This window comes from Monodelphis domestica, chromosome 1 (assembly GCF_027887165.1).
Source record: "Monodelphis domestica isolate mMonDom1 chromosome 1, mMonDom1.pri, whole genome shotgun sequence".
In the NCBI taxonomy this organism is placed as follows: domain Eukaryota; kingdom Metazoa; phylum Chordata; class Mammalia; order Didelphimorphia; family Didelphidae; genus Monodelphis; species Monodelphis domestica.
This window is the reverse complement of record NC_077227.1, coordinates 68,000,234-68,018,453: the sequence shown is the minus strand read 5'-3', so window position 1 is coordinate 68,018,453 and position 18,220 is coordinate 68,000,234. Positions and strand designations below refer to the sequence as shown.

Sequence of the window (18,220 nt, the reverse complement as noted above, 5' to 3'; positions counted from 1 at the left end):
ATCTGTGTCAATTTTCTCTGCCAGGATTGTAATCTTCTGATGCCTTTCTTATAATATGGTAGCCAGTCTTCATATTTTTCTAAGCAGAATGGAATACAGAATTATCAGCTCCATTCTATAATAAGAAGCACACAGAATCAAAGATGTAGGTTTGATTGGGACCTCAAAGATTTTCTAACATAACTCTATTATTTTATAGATGAATTAATCGAGATCCAGAAATGTTGTAAAATGACCAATGTCATAAAGGTGGTAAAAGCCAGATTGTCAAAAACTTGTCTTGAAATTCTTATGGTAAGAAATTTAGAATTGAATAAAATTCTATTATAAATCTCCAATAATTATAAATTATCCAAGCAAAGAATAAAATTGGTGTGACCATTAACTCATAGAAATACCTAAAATAGTATCAGCTGATGATTTAGATTTCAAAATTGAAAGAAATAAAATGTGCGGACTACAAAAATATAAATAATTTTTTTCTGGGTCATGAAGTTATTTTAAAGAAGGGGTAGCTTCAAAAAGAATTAAAAGGATAATATAAATAATATATGTATATTCAAAATATATAAGTATATAAGTACATATACTATATATGCTGTGTGCATATGTGTGCATAAATATTCAGAGGTGATTAAAAAGAAGCCATAACTACTGTTTCATGTATCAAATTTATTTCTTTTATTAAATCTTTTGGTGAGATATGTTTTGGAAAATGCTGGAGAGAGGAATAGCAAATGATGCTCAAAATTTGAATATCAGTAACAAAGGAACGAGTCAGTCAAGAGATTACAAATTAATGAGTGAAATATTTTAGATGAAAACAAGTTAAAGCAAAAATACAGGAGAAATAAGTGCTGAAATATCCAATGTAGCATCAGAATCAAAAGCATTTTTTCTCAAGAGAAAGTAATATGAAAGATTCATATGCTAAAAAATTAAGAAATTTATTTTGAAGTAAATTAGATTTTCACAAAGAAATAAAAAGTTACTGATTACAACTAAAGAATTTCTGGGCAAATTTAAAATGGAATGTGTCCATATATGAATATCCATGGAGAATGTAAATGAAACACTCAATAAAAAGACAAAGAGAATTATTTTGTTAAAATGCAAGATGGTGGAGGACAAGATAAAGCAGTTGGGTAGAAAATCTTTCTCAGCTGGGAAACTTTTGGGAAATAATTCAGTAAGAAATGTAGCATTTGGAGGAACACTCTAAGGTATATGCACACATGTTATCTGATTTCCATGCATTTCCTTTCTTTTATTTAAATGCTTATTGTTACAAATAAGTTTCATTGATTGAGCCATTGTTGAATATTACTTATTATTTATTAGATAATATTTGGAAAACTCTTCACATGTATTCCCAATAAAAACATATATATATATATATATATATACACATATATAAACCACAAATTAAAGTAGTAATAATAATAACACTAACAAGTAGCTTTATATTGTTTTTATTTGGATAGCCTATAAGATATTATTGCTTTTCATGTTAATAGTGAATAGGGTTTTTTTGGTTTGCTTTTGTTATGTATTATTATGCTAACATAAAGAGAAAACCTCTCATTCATTCATTTGACAAATAATTCTCTTTAGGATATGAATAAATTTTTTATCCAGTGATTAAGTGTACCTACCACTTAATAAAGCATTAATCTAAGATTTTAAATATTAGAGTATTTAAAAAACATAGAATACACAAATAAAATTTCACTTATCTTTAAATGCAATGAGAAGAGTTAGTACTAGGGATATCAAATTTTAAAAGATTCATCACAATACAGAAATTTTGGGTTTATATAATTATGTAACAAACCAAATAATGGCAGGAAAATTCATTTAAAATTTTTAAAAGAAAGGATATTGGAACGTTTCAACTGAGTATTCATATTTGCTAGCATTTTTAAGACCTATCTTTGGAAATAGAACAGTTGCTTGGAATTTTGTGTCTATAAGTAGGGACACATTGTTAAAATAGCATTGCTTATTTCAATCAAGAGGCATAGTAGCACAGGTCACAATAAGGATTTGCTTGATCCAGAATTCACTAGAAGGAAACATTAAAAAGCTCGTTAAAGTATGTTGTCCTGAAATTGTGTTTCTTTTCAATATTAAAAAAGTCATTAAGAAACAATGTACTTAGCACTCTTCTTTCATGACTGTCAGAGTAAATATTGACAAATTCTTATATATATATATATATATATATATATATATATATATATATATATATATATGTTTTATCCACATAAGATTTAAAATCCATGCAATTGGCCATTTTTTTATTCTTATAAAGGAAGATTTGGAGGCTTGGATTTTGATGATGCCTGGGAGTTCCTGAATAATTTAGGTAGTAAAAGCTTTCCAGACTTGGGATACAGAAGAAGCTGAGGTAGCCTGCTAGAATATGTAATTTAAGAATCACATCTTTCCCCTAAAGCTGATGAGAAGAAAATAATCTAGGCACTAAATTTTAAGGAAACATTTTTTTGAAAAATTTACGGTAGATATAAAAAATGAACATAAAAATAAAATATAATAGATGGCTACAAAGAAAGGAGTGAATGAAGAAGGAATAAAAGGAGTGAGAGAGGCAGGAAAGAAGGTAGGAAGAGAGGAAAGAGAGAAAAGATGAAGGAAGGAAGGAAGAAAGCACAGAAGGAAGGAAGGAAAGAAGGGAGGGAGGAGGGAAGGAAATAAAAAGTTCCGTCTTACAAAAAAAGCAGACAAGTAAGATGACTCAAAGGTAGGAAACATTGGATCATTTTACCAACAAAGCCAAGCATTATTTCAGAGAACTAAAGATGAATATTGAAAACTAAAGATAGTTTTGGGCATTTCAGAAAGGAAATTTCTAATATCTTAAAGATATGAGCAAAATGAGTGAAATCAAATATGATATTAAAGTATATCATCAAATTACCCAACAATACTAAAAAAATAAGATGGTCCAGCCTTGGTTGTTCTAGGAAAATAGGTAGACTCCAACATTCATGGAGCTGTGAATTTTTAAAATAATTTTTGAAAGCAACAAGTCTACATATATTAAAAGCTCATTTGCAATGACCCACTGATCCCACAAGTAGGATATATCTGTGTAGTTGTTGGTGGGGGTAAGTGGATGAAACTGCACAAAATGTATAGCAGGTTTATTTGTAATAACAATAACTATGAACAACTCATGTTTCTAGAATTGACAATGGCTATTCAAATTGAATTATGTAAAATTAAGAAAAATATTTTTTCCTAAACATGACAAATATAAAGAATATAAAGTATACAGAAATATATATGTGACAGGATATTCTCAGAAAAAAGAATTATAACATCAATATGAAATACTAGCTATAAATGTAAAAATTTTCCCCGAAACCAAAAATTGTCATCAGAGAAGGCAAGGAATTAGAAAAAGACATTTTTGCTTATTTTCTTTTTTAAGATAAGTATGTCAAAATTTAATTTGAAATATATATTTATATTCTTCTTTCTTTTGTATGATTTTTAATTTTCACCATTACCAAGTTTACTGTACACTCCTTTTAAAAAGAATAATGATTTTATGATGTTTTATATTTTTGAGGCATACAATATCATGGAATCCAAATATTTTTGTTGCTAAGGAATTAAAATGGAGAGTTTCTCAAAGAGCAGAGAAGGCCTTTGTAATATGAGAATAATCGGCCAAAGCAAAAATGATACAGAGAAGTGATACAGAAGATGACCATCAGACAGATGTTTTGTCTGTATAATAAGCTGAGCCTACCATAAGATGAGGTGAAAGGATAACTAACAAATTAATCCAAGTGCTTCAATCATAGCTGTGGAACAACAAGGGAACTTGACAGATGGCCCAGCACATAGTTTGAACCCCCTGTGTAAGAGTTATGGGACTGCATGGATAAAGGCAACAGTCCATGAATCAAACTGCTTATATGGACAGTGTACCCAAATCATTAAAAAAAACTCATGCATGTTATATTTATCAGAATTTTTATATGTTTTACCTAGATATATCTTTATGACATTAGCTTAGTTATGTTCTAAGAGTTTATGCACTAAAAACATCAGGATATAATATAATCGTGTATCCACTACATATTATTCTTTATGGTCACAAAATTAAATAAAACTGGTAGAGACTATTAGGTTCTGGAGTAGTTATTAAGAATGGATTTGTTTGTTTAAAAATAAAAAATAAAATCTATGAATAGACAAATTGATTTCTAAAGGTATCTGAAAATTACATGAAATTCTAAGTTAAATTTAACCATAGAACTTTCCTATCTATTAACATTAAGCAAAATATTAAAGAGAGTACAAAATGTTCACTTACAGTAGATAGCCAACATAAGCTTCCCTACGTAATATTTTATATAAACATAAATAAAAACAATTTAAACATTATTACAGCATTTGGTCTTTGCAATAACATTTAATGCACATGCTATTTTTATATCCATCTTACATAGGATGAAACTGTGAAGACATTGCGGCTGAGAGCAAGTAAATGAATTGTTAAGGGTTAGTCAGTCAGCCAAAAACATTTATTAAGTGCCTACTATATACCAGGCACTGTGCTAAGTATTTGTGATACAAAAAAGAGGTAAAGGACAGTCCATACCCTCACTGAAATCTTAGAGCAAAGATAATGTTTCAGGCAGGTTCCAAATGCAAGTTTCTGTAACTCTAAGGCTAGTACTCTAAAGTTTATGGCCCCTCACTCTAAATGATCCTATTAGCAGATGACACTATGCTAATAACATCAAGCCCCAAGATATTACTGTCATCTGGTGGAAATTCATAGCAATGAAAAAAGACAGAAGTCTCAATATATACTAGAAAACCATAGGACATAAAAATAATTGTATAAACTATATTTTGCATCTAGAAGTATATCTAATATATATATACATATAAATATTTATTATTTTATTTTGAAATTACTTTTAATAACAATTTTCAATATGTGTTTTCCAAAATTACATGTAACAAACTGTCTCCTTCCTTTTCTTTCTTCCCTGCTCCCTGAGATGATAAGCAGTTAGAGTTAGGCTACATACATATGCAAAACTTATTTCTGTATTAGTCATTATTGTGAGAAAATACTTAATATGTAAATATATATATATATATATATATTTAAGGTTGTTGCTAATGGACAATGAGTTAAATTCTAAACTGGATAGATGGAGGGTACCTATTTGGATTGTAGTTGGAAATGAACAATATGCTTCCAAAAGTACCTGATTCCTCATTGCAACAAAAGCATCTCTCTGAATAGGAAGGAAATAAGTTTTGAACAATAACATGTATAACCCAGTGGAATTGCTTGTCAGCTCCAGGAATGGGGAAGATAAAGGTGGGAGAATCGCATATCTTGTAACCACAGAAAATATTCTAAAATTTTAAAAAAATCATCTCTCTTTAATATCAATTTTATCTTAGGAACACTAAATATCAATAAGTATATCACAAGAGAATCTATTAAATTCATCAGATCAACTTCAAATATTCCCTCTGCCATTTATTACCTTTTTGACTTTGAGAAAATTATTTAACATGTCTTGTCCTCATGTTCTCTCAACTAAAAATGAGGAGATTTCACTAACTAATCCCTAAAATTCCTCCCATTTCTTCATATATGAACCTTGTGATTTAGGAAGCTTGGGGCATTGATGTGGGTAGAATTTAATATTGTGGTCCTCTATTCTTTAGGAGTATCTCACTTTTTTTTCTATGAGATTTCCTATAAGATGAGAAAGAGAGAGAGAGAGAGAGAGAGAGAGAGAGAGAGAGAGAGAGAGAGAGACAGACAGACAGACAGACAGACAGACAGACAGAGACAGAGAGACAGAGAGAGACAGAGAGAGAGAGAGAGAGAGAGAGAGAGAGAGAGAGAGAGAGAGAAAGACAGACAGACAGACAGAGACAGACAGAGACAGAGAGACAGAGAGACAGAGAGACAGAGAGACAGACAGAGAGAGAGAGAGAGAGAGAGAGAGAGAGAGAGAGAGAGAGAGAGAGAGAGAGAGAGTGAGTGAGTGTGTGGTAAGACTTTTCAGGGTATGGTTAGCTGTGTAACTTTCTCCTTTTGGGTCTACTTGCATTCCTCTATGTTTAACTCAGTTTAATTCTGCAAACATATATTAATCATCTAATGTAGGAGAGGCCACAAACAATATTATCTGCTCTTGTGGTGTTTATAGCCTACTGGAAGAATATATCATGTATGCAAATAAATAAAGTACATTAAAAGCAAATCATTTTTTAATGAGAGACTCCTAATCCCCAATGAGATATAGAAAGTGACACCAGAATTATGCTTTGAAAGAAGCTAGGTATCTTATGAAGTGGAGGTGAGAAGGAAAGTTTTAGATGGAGAGCAGCATTTAGGCCAGTTGACTAGATGATGAAAGATTAGAAAGATGAGTATAAGAAAGCATTCTGGAAAGAGAGCTGGAGGAAAATTTTTAGAGGGCTTTAAATATCAGGCAAAAGAGTGGAATAATATTCTAGAAGCAATATCTTTTTAAGATTTTTAATTGGGAATTAACAATTATGTGTTTCAGCTGTAACTGAAATGTAGCTTACATAGGAGATTTTTTAATAAGAAATGCCTTAGGTAGTACACTTTATGGCACATCCTATGAGAATTTATTTTTTTACTTACTATAGTAATTTTTATTTAAGGGTCAGGATTGGAGAGAAATATGCATCTCATGTGTCTGGGTTCAGGGTAGAGACTGTGCTTTTTACATCTGCTTTGATGAATATTCTTCTTTTTAACAAAATTTGGTTATTAAATGAAGGGGAATGAAGATTCTTTTCCTGCCTACTTGAGCTCCATCAAATGGTGATGGGGAGGTACAGATAGTTTGATAGACTACCTCCTAATTAGCTATTTAATTATTAGGGGTGATTTGATATTCATGAGAAGGGCTGAATAATGAGCTCCAACTCTATTTATAGGTCTGACTAAGGTTGATTCTTGGTCTTTAGTCATCCAAAGGGTTTCATTAGTATTATGGTAGATTAATCAATAAATTGATATTCTAACTCAAAATCAGTCTCTTGAAATAAATTTAATCTTAATGATTCTTAGAATTTTTGTAGACTGGCTATTAAATAGCTGGGTGGTAACAACAACATATTATATAATCAATGAGAAATATAGCCTCTCCAGACTTTTCAAAGAATGATAATATTTCAGAGGTGAGAGAGATCTCAGATTTCATTGAATTAAAATGTTAATTAAAATTACTTTTATAATATCTATAAGAACTCAGAGGAACTCACTGCCTTAATACAATCCTTTTAACTTTTGGGTACATCTAATGGTTATGGAATATTTCCTTAAAATCCTAAATCAAGGAGAATTGAAGGAGGAAATAGATAGTAAAACCATATTAGTGGGAGATCTGAACCAACTACTATCAAATTTAGATACATCAAATCAAAAAATAAATAAGAAAGAGGTAAAAGAAGTGAATGAAATCTTAGAAAAAATTAGTTAATAAGCATATGGAGAAAAATAAATAGGGACAAAAAGGAATACACCTTCTTCTCAGCAACACATGGCACATTCACAAAGATTGACCATACAGTAGGTCACAAAAACATGACATACAAATGCAGAAAAGCAGAAATAATAAATGCAGCTTTTTCATATCACAAGGCAATAAAAATAATGATCAGTAAGGGTATATGAAGAGCCAAATCAAAAATTAATTGGAAATTAAATAATTTGATACTCCAAAATTGGTTAGTTAGGGAACAAATCATAGAAACAATTAATAATTTCATTGAGGAAAATGACAATGGTGAGACATCCTTTCAAACCTCATGGGATACAGCCAAAGCAGTACTCAGAGGAAAATCCATATTCCTGAGTGCATATATTAACAAATTAGGGATGGCAGAGATAAATGAATTGGAAATTCAAATAAAATAAACCTTGAAAGTGAACAAATTAAAAACACCCAGAAGAAAACCAAACTAGAAATCCTAAAAACTAAGGAAGAAATTAATAAAATCGAAAGTGATAGAACTATTGAACTAATAAATAAGACTAGAAGCTGGTACTTTGAGAAAACAAACAAAATAAGCAGAGTACAGGTCAATCTAATTAAAAAAAGGAAAGAAGAAAAGCAAATTAACAGCATCAAAGATTAAAAGTGGGACCTCACCTCCAATGAAGATGAAATTGAATTGAGACAATCATTAAAAACCCCATTTGCCCAATTATACTGCAATAAATATACCAATATAGACAATATGGATGAATATTTAAAAATATATAAATTACCTAGACTAACAGAAGAAGAAATAGAATCCATAAATAATCCCATATCAGAAAAAAGAAATCCAACAGGCCATCAAAGAACTCCCTAAGAGAAAATCCCCAGGCCGGATGGATTCATAAGTGAATTCTATCAAACATTCAAAGAACAGCTAATCCCAATACTATACAAACTATTTGACATAATAAGCAAGGGGAGAGTTCTACCAAATTCCTTTTATGACACAAACATTGTACTGATTCCAAAGCCAGGCAGGTCAAAAACAGAGAAAGAAAATATAGACCAATCTCCCTAATGAATATAGATGCAAAAATCTTAAATAGGATACTAGCAAAAAAACTCCAGGAAGACATCTGGAGGGTCATTCACTATGATCAAGTAGGATTCATACCAGGAATGCAGGGCTAGTTCAATATTAGGAAAACCATCCACATAATTGGCCACATCAACAAACAAACCAACAAAAATAACATGATTATTTCAATAGATGCAGAAAAAGCTTTTGATAAAATACAATACCCATTCCTATTAAAAACTCTAAAAAGTATAGGAATAGAAGGGTCTTTCCTAAAAATAATAAAAAGTATATATCTAAAACCATCAAAAATATCATCTGCCATGGGGATAAACTAGATGCATTCCCAATAAGTTAAGAAGTGAAACAAGGATGCACATTATCACCTCCATTATTTAACATTGTACTAGAAACACTAGCAATAGCAATTAGAGAGGAAAAAAAATTGAAGGCATTAAAATGGGCAATGAGGGGACCAGCTAATCATTTTTTGCGGATGATATGATGGTCTACTTAAACAATCCTAGAGAATCAACAAAAAAGCTAATCAAAATAATCAACAACTTTAGTAAAGTTGCAGGATCCAAAATAAACCCACATAAGCCATCAGCTTTCCTATATATTTCTAATAGCTCAGCAGCAAGAATTAGAATGAGAAATACCATTCAAAATCACCTTAGATAAAATAAAATACTTAGGAATCTATCTCCCGAGAGAAACACAGAAACTATATGAACACAACTATAAAACACTCTCCACACAATTAAAACTAGACTTGAGCAATTGGAAAAAAAAAAAACATTAACTGCTCATGGGTAGGACAAGCCAATATAATAAAAATGAACATCCTACCCAAATTGATCTATTTAGTGCCATACTCATAAACTTCCAAAAAAAATTTTTACTGAATTAGAAAACACATAACAAAGTTCATTTGGAAGGACAAAGGATCAAGGATATCCAGCAAAATAATGAAAAAAAAATACAAAGGAAGGTGGCCTTGCAGTCCCAGATCTCAAACTATACACTATAAAGCAGTAGTCATCAAAACAATTTGGTACTGGCTAAGAGACAGAAAGGAGGATCAGTGGAATAGACTTGGGGTAAATGACCTCAGCAAGACAGTCTATGAAAAACCCAAAGAAACCAGCTTTTGGGAAAAAAATCCACTGCTTGACAAAAACTGCTGGGAAAACTGGAAGACGGTGTGGGAGATATTAGGTCTGGATCAACATCTCACACCCTACACAAAGATAAACTCAGAATGGGTGAATGGCCTGAATGTAAAGAAGGAAACTATAAGTAAATTAGGTGAACACAGAATAACATATATGACAGACCTTTGGGAAGGGAAAGACTTTAAAACCAAGCAAGACATAGAGTCACAAAATGTAAAATAAGTAATTTTGATTACATCAAATTAAAAAGGTTTTGTACAAACAAACCAATGTAACCAAAATTAGAAGGGAAGCAACAAATTGGGAAACAATCTTCATAACAAAAACCTCTGAAAAAGGTCTAATTACTCAAATTTATGAAGAGCTAAAGCAATTGTATAAAAAATTAAGCCATTCTCCAATTGTTAAATGGGCAAGGGACATAAACGGGCAATTTTCAGCCAAAGAAATCAAAACTATTAATAATCACATGAAAAAGTGTTCTAAATCTCTGATAATCAAAGAGATGCAAATCAAAACAACTGAGGTATCACCTCACACCTAGCAGATTGGCTAACATGATAGCAAAGGAAAGTAATGAATGCTGGAGGGGATGTGGCAAAGTTGGGACATTAATGCATTGCTGGTGGAGTTGTGAATTGATCCAACCATTCTGGAGGGCAATTTGGAACTATGCCCAAAGGGCAATAAATGACTGTCTGCCCTTTGATCCAGCTATAGTACTGCTGGTTTTGTACCCCAAAGAGATAATAAGGAAAAAGACTTGTACAAGAATATTCATAGCTGCACTCTTTGTGGTGGCCAAAAATTGGAAAATGAGGGGATTCCCTTCCATTGGGGAATGACTGAACAAATTGTGGTATATGTTGGTGATGGAATACTATTGTGCTAAAAGGAATAATAAAGTGGAGGAATTCCATGGAGACTGCAACAACCTCCAGGAAGTGATGCAGAGCGAAAGGAGCAGAACCAGGAAAACATTGTATACAGAGAGTGACACACTGTGGTACAATCGAATGTAATGGACTTCTCCATTAGTGTGAATGTAATGTCCCTGAACAATCTGCAGGGATTATGGAGAAAAAAATACTATCCACAAGAAGAGGACAAACTGTGGGAATAAAAACATTGAGGAAAAGCAGCTGCTTGACTACAGGGGTTGAGGAGATTTGATTGAGGAGAGACTCTAAATGAACACCCTAATGCAAATACCAACAACATGGAAATGGGTTCGAATCAAGAACACATGTGATACCCAGTGGAATCGCGCATCAGCTATGGGAGGGGTTGTGGGGGGGGAGGAAAAGAAAATGATCTTTTTTTCCAATGAATAATGTTTGAAAATGACTAAATAATATAATGTTTAAAAGGAAAAAAAAATCCTAAATCCACCTCTGAATTTTCTACCTGTTGCTCTTAGTTTTGATATGTTGATTAAACAGGACAAATCTAATCCCTTACACACATGACAACCTGTCAAATACTTGAAGACAGTCCCACACTCTCCTCTTCCCTTCTGTTCCTATTTTAAGGGAATAAAAAATCTTTAATTGTCCCTTTGGTGATAGTGCCTAGTCCTATCACATTTTCTGTTGACCACATTTATATATACTTTAATTTGCTCATTTTGCTTCTAAAATGTATTTCCCTATGTTGTTGCTCAGTTGTTTTCAGTTATATCTGACTCTTCATGAATCTATTGGAGTTTTCTTGGCAAAGATAATAGAATAGTTTTCCATTTCCCTTTGGAGCTCATTTTACAGTTGAGGAAATGGAAGCACAAATTGTTAGATGACTTGCCCAGAGTCAAACAGCTAGTAATTGTGAAAGATAAGATTGCAACTCAGGAAGGTGGCATTCCCTGACTCCAGTCATTGCATCCTATCTACCTAACTGCCACATACCACCCTGTACTAAAAACAATACTCCAGAAGTTGTCTAATCATGACAAAAAATAGCTGAATCATTGCCTCCTTTATTTTGGACATTACCCCTAAATTAAGTAAAATGAAAATTATTTCTTTTAAAATGTGAAATCATGTTAATGCATATTGACTTCATAGTACATTAAAACATATACACACATATACAATATATGCACAAATATAGATACATATATTATGCATGCATATGTATATGGATGTACATATATGTTATATATGGTATATTATATACATACATATAATTATATACTATATTATGTAAAATATGTGTATATATACATATATATTAAATCAATCTGCTGTCTAGTCATTTTTTCCACCATCTTATACTTGTAGAGTCAATTTTTGAAGTCAAACATAGATTATTCCTTGTATCTTCATCAAGATAAAACGTAAAATGATTTGCTCAACTGTTAGTTCTTTTTTGCCACGATCATTTTGGATACTCTCTGTGTTCAGGTATACTAGTGTTCCCTCCTAATTTTATGATATTTGCAAATTTTATACTCATACTATTGATGGCTTCATCCATAAGGCCAAGTCCAAATTCCTGTAAACAATCCCTATTGCAATTCCTACCAAATTAACTAATATCAACCTGCTAATGACTACACTTTGAGTTCAATCATTAAAGTGGTTCTGAATCCACTGAACTTTACTATCGTTAAGCAGAGCTCATATTTCTCTATCATGTCCACCAAGGAAGCATGGAAGATTTATGAGATGATTTACTGAAGTAGCTGCCATTTACATCTATAGTACTTCCCTGAATCCTGTTGCTCTCCTTTTTTTTTTATGAAGGAGAAGGAAGAAATGTCATTGCTATTAGGAAAATAAGAGGCTTATAAAAACAGAAAATACATATTTTGCTTTCTAAAAGTTATAAATAAAATGATAAGCTCTAAATACCAAGGCAAGGTCAAGGGACATAGAAAAATGAAGGAGCAGATTGCTAATTATCATTTTTATTATCTTCTAAGAAAGTGAGATGTTTTCATGTAATTACCTTTCTAGGCACAACCCTAGAAATTGACCCTTATAAGTACAATATTCCTTCCTTAGAACTGCTCATTGTCTAAATTCCTTTTTCCAAAAGTAACAATTTAGCTATAATATAAGTGTTTATTAAAACAATAAAATCGAATGGCATTTCAAAGTTGTAGAAAGATAATGCTTTTGACGTTGAGGTCTATGTACACAATATAGATTCAAGATAAAAGAGATATTATAGGTTTTTTATCCCAATCTTACCCATTAAATGGAGTTCCCCTTAATGTTATATCCTGTGTCTTCTTTTTTCTCCATATGCATACTTCCTACTCTAATAATTTCTCTATGAGATCATGGATTTCTTGATCCATTTCAATTGTTTCCCTACTACCTATTGCAGAGCCTAAACTATAGTAGGCATTTTAAAATGACTACTCAATTAGCCAATCAAATTTCTGGTTATTAGACATATGGTAGACTGAATAACATGAGATATTCTGACAAATATAATTTCCTTTTCCTGAATGTAAAATCTGGATGGATCTGTAAATATGTTTATTCTTTGATAAAAGAATATATACAAATCCATCCAACACTGAAATTCTATCTAATATACACTTTAGGTATTTTATCAATAGAGAATATTTTACCTATAGGTCTTGAGGTTACTGAATAGAAATTGTATTTAAAAATAAAAAGATTCATGATAATATGATTTAATATAGATCTTATCTGATAATTCAGATGTATGTAGAAAAGATAGAATTAACATTAAATGGATAGAGACAACTAAACCAATAGCCACTATGTGTAAAGACACTACTGGAAATATGGGTCCAGAATAGCATATATAAATATTAATATACACATATACATCTTCTGCCAAGATACCTTACAAGTTATGCTTTTGATGATATCTTTGCCATACTTTTCTAATAACTTTTATAAAAAGCAGAAATTATAAGTAGCAAATAATGTATTTTGAAAATTTAATCATTCATTTCAACAAATTAATTCTCACTTATTGTGTCTTTTTTTAAATTGGTGTCATCACATTCACTTATAAAAATCCACCCTTACCATATCTTTAACACTACTACACTTATGATATTAAATACAGTATTATCTGTATTTCCACTGAGAAGTATTTAATATACAGAATTTTAAATGTCTCTACATTTTTACCTGTGCTATTCAAGTTGAACTTGTTGCTTTCCCCTTAGTTTATCTAGATTCAAAATCCCTAGCTTCAAATTACTTACTTAAATTGCAGGAGCATAAACATGTAGACATCACCATGAGGGATATCTCTATATTAATGATGGGCATTTCTAGATATTAAGGACTTTAATTCACACAGATGAAAGCCCTTTAAAATAAAAAAAAAACATGTCAATAGAGAAATAACAATAACAATATAATTAAGTTTTTCTGAAATTTAAAATTCAGTAGAATAGAATAACTGGTGACTTTTACACTCACAATAAACAAATTATCTAAATCAGGCCAAACAACTGAGTTTGCATTTTGTTATCCTGGGACTTAGAAAATTTTAAGACTAACCTTGATTCGTTTTCCTATATTCATATTGTATGAAGGCTTTAGGAGACCAATTACACTCTACTCTCACCAATGCTCCTTCACTAAACTTGATTATTAACTATAATTTTTATGCTTATAGTTTATTGGTTTCATTGGTCACTTTCTTTGATTGACATAAAGTAGTTATTTATAATTTCATATGCGGTTTTGGAATAAATCTGTATATATTATACACATTTTACATGCTTTGTAAGTACCCAGATATTCTGTACTAAAGGTTCCTTGTCAGAGACTGCATCCAACTCAGGATTCCAGGCAGTACTCAGCTCTTTAATGGCACTCAACAAATGTAAATATTAATGAAGAGGCAAAATAAAGGCTTATGACTGTCCTCTGGAGCCTTCAAAAATAACCATATATTAATGTTAATGAATTCATGAATTCACAGAGAATAATGCATTCTCAGATCACCCCTAAGACAGAGAGTATCAAGAGGCTAGGACATCTCTATTATTAAGACCAAAAAACTAACTTAAAGAAAGAAAGACATGTCCTAAGTCACAACAGGAACAACTGATTGTCAACAAAACTGGGATCAGATCTCAGAGTAACACATTTTATCCCTGGCTTATTCCTAACTGACCTTTTAAGCTATGGATCATTTATCATACAAGAGAGAAACAGTTATAATAAAGTTATAGAAGAAATAAGTGAGGACCAAGGACACTATTTAATTGGCTTATCAAAGGTCCACACAGTTAGGGATTAAGGTTCATAGAATTCTTGGTCTAGAGTCAGAAAGAACTGAGAGAGAATTGAAGTAACTCTTAAGTCTATACTAGTTTAAGTTAATCAGCACAAGTGTGAGTCTTTTTGAGTACATATTCATAATATAGTTAGTATACATCTACTAATTGCAATTCTAAATGCCAATCTCATTGTTCAAACTCATTATCTTTTGTCTGAAATGATGCAACTGTCCTTAACAGACTAAATAGAAAGTTGTGACAGATTTAGAACTATCAAATAGTATATATGTAAGTGTCTAGGTTAACGAAAAGTAAACAATGACAAAACAATCTAGACAAGTTTACAAACTAGATACAATGAATTGTAAATCATAAAGTTACCATATTACTGAATAAAAATTTATTTCCTGCATGGACATTTGCAATATTAATAGTATTGAATTATCTACCTTTGAATTTTTGGGTAAGTCCCATCTTCTATTATGACTTAAGAAAAGACAGACTTTAGACTACTAGACCCTCAATGTCAGGGAAAGAGTTAATTTTATTTTTCTTATCAAAAGGTTTCTTCTATGATAGTATCAATAATTTTACTCTCAAAATCTGTATTTCAAAGAGATAAAAGTAATTATAGTGCCTCTTTTGCAGTGACAATGAATTGGAAAATTGGAAATTGAGGGAATGTAAATCAAATGGGGGATGTCCAAACTATTTGTGGTATATTATTGTAATAAATATTATTGTGCTATAAGAAATGACAAGCAGGATGGTTTCAGAAAAAACCTGGAAAGTCTTATATAAACTGATACAAAGTGAAATGAGCAAAACCAGGAGAATATTGCACACAGTAATAGAACCATTGTACAATTATCAACTGAGAAAGACTTAGCTATTCTCATTAATTCAGTGATCCAAGATAATTAAAAAAGACATAGGATAAAAATGCTTATTCACCAGGATGGCAGAGAAGGTACATGGATCTTTCCCTGATCTCTACCAAATCACCTTCCAAACAACTTTGATATAATGCCTGAAAAAATGCTTGAGCCACAAAATATACAAAAGCATGAAGTAAAACAATTTTTCAGGCCAAGATAACTTAAAAGTATTGGCATGAAAGGTCTATTGCACTGGGGTGGGGTAGCAGGTAGGTATCAGCAATCCAGAATAGGTCTGGGGGTAGCTGATTCTATAGCAGTGGCTTCTGGAAGTCTCAGCAACACATGCTAAGGATATGGGACAATGGTCAGAATATTATATGTCCCCTTTGCTGACTATGGGTGTAAGATTGTGTTGTATTACCCATACACATATCCAGGTCCCAGTGCAAGGAAGGCTATTAGCACACAGTAGCATCATGGCCACAGGATTAACGGTAACCCTGATCACAGTACCAGAGTGGAAAAGAGTGCTTATGACTGCTCAAAGACAAGAGCTCAGAAAGGGAGGGTATTAAACATATTTTTCCTTAAATCAAACAACCTAGAAGTAACTGAAAGATAGATTCATAAAGCCAGCTCTTAAGGCAAGTACAAAAACAAAACAAAACAAAACAAAATGAAGTTTGAAACAGTGCCCACTTCACCACAGGAAAACAACTCAAAGGTAACACTTTTTTTAAGTTAAAAGACAAGAAATAGGCTGGAAAAAGTGTAAACAACAAAGAACTTCACAATAGAAAGGTATGTTGATATTAGTGAAAGGTAAGATCAAAATATATATTTAGAAGACAGAACTGCTTCATCTAAAAAGTCCAAGAAAAAATATGAATTGATCCCAAGTCCCAAAAGAATTACTAGAGGATATCAAAAAGGATTTAAAAAAATAAAAAGGCAGAAAGAAAATTTAGAAATGAAATGAGAGTTATGCAGTAAAATCATGAAAAATAGCTTGGTAAATGAGGCACAAAAATACTGAGGAAAATAGTATCTTATAAAACAAAATAGGTCCTCCTGATTAGGGAAATTCAAATCAAATCAAAACAACTCTGATGTACCACCTCACAACTAGGAGATTGGCCAATATGACAAAAAATGAAAATAATAAATGCTGGAGGGGATGTGGCAAAACTGGGACACTAATACAATGCTGGTGGTGTTATGAAAGAATCAAAACATTCTGGAAGGCAATGCGGTATTGTCCCCAAAGGATTTTAAAAGAATGCATGCCCTTTGATCCAGAAATACCACTACTAGGTTTGTACTCCTAAGAGAAAATAAAAAAGGTTGTAAAAATTATTCATAGCCACACTCTTTGTGGTGGCAAAAAACTGGAAAATGGAAGGTGTCCCTCAATTGGGGAATGGCTGAACAAATTGTTCTTTATGATGGTGATGGAATACTATTGTGCTGTAAAAAATGATAAACTGAAGGATTTCTATATGAAATGGAAGAACTTCAATGAACTGATGGAGAGAGATATGAGCAGAACCAAGAGAACATTGTACACAGAAAGTGAAACACTGAGAAATGATCAAATGTAACAGACTTTGCTACTAGTAGCAATACAATGATCCAGGATCATTCCAAGGGACTTTGAAAAAGAATGCTATCCAAATCAAGAGAAACAATTGTGGGAGTAGAAACACAGAAGAAAAATACATGACATCACTTTTTATATGGGTACATGATTTGGGGTTTTGGTTTCAAAAGATTGCTCTATTGCAAAAATGAATAATATAGAAATAGCTAGCAAGTTATAACATTGGTATAAATCAATGGATTGCTTGTTGGCTCCAGTAGGAAGAATTAAGAAGGGAGGGAAAGAAAATGCATCATGTCCTAAGTCACAACAGGAACAACTGATTGTGAACAAAACTGGGATTAGATGTCAGAGTAACACATTTTATACCTGGCTTATTCCTAACTGACCTTTTAAGCTATGGACCATTTATCGTACAAGAGAGAAATAGTTATAAGGAAGTTATAGAAGAAATAACTGAGGATCAAGGACACTATTTAATTGGCTTATCAAAGGTCCACACAGTTAGGGATTAAGGTTTATAGAATTCTTGGCCTAGATTCAGAAAGACCTGAGAGAGAATTGTTTGTTATGAGGAACATTAAAACATGTGTTCTGTGAGAACACCTGTACAACCAATGTCATATTACCTGCCATCTTTGGGGGAAGGATGGAAGGTGTAAACCTTAAAATTTCTTAGACTTATAAATGATGGAAATTTCACCATTGGGAAATTTCATACTTG

General features: G+C 31.8%; 1 protein-coding gene across 2 annotated transcripts in view; it reads right to left on the bottom strand.

The window, feature by feature from the left end:
- NRG3 (neuregulin 3) overlaps positions 1-18,220 on the bottom strand; it is a 1,175,669-nt gene that overhangs the window by 544,813 nt on the left and 612,636 nt on the right. The gene's annotated exons all lie outside the window — the stretch shown is intronic.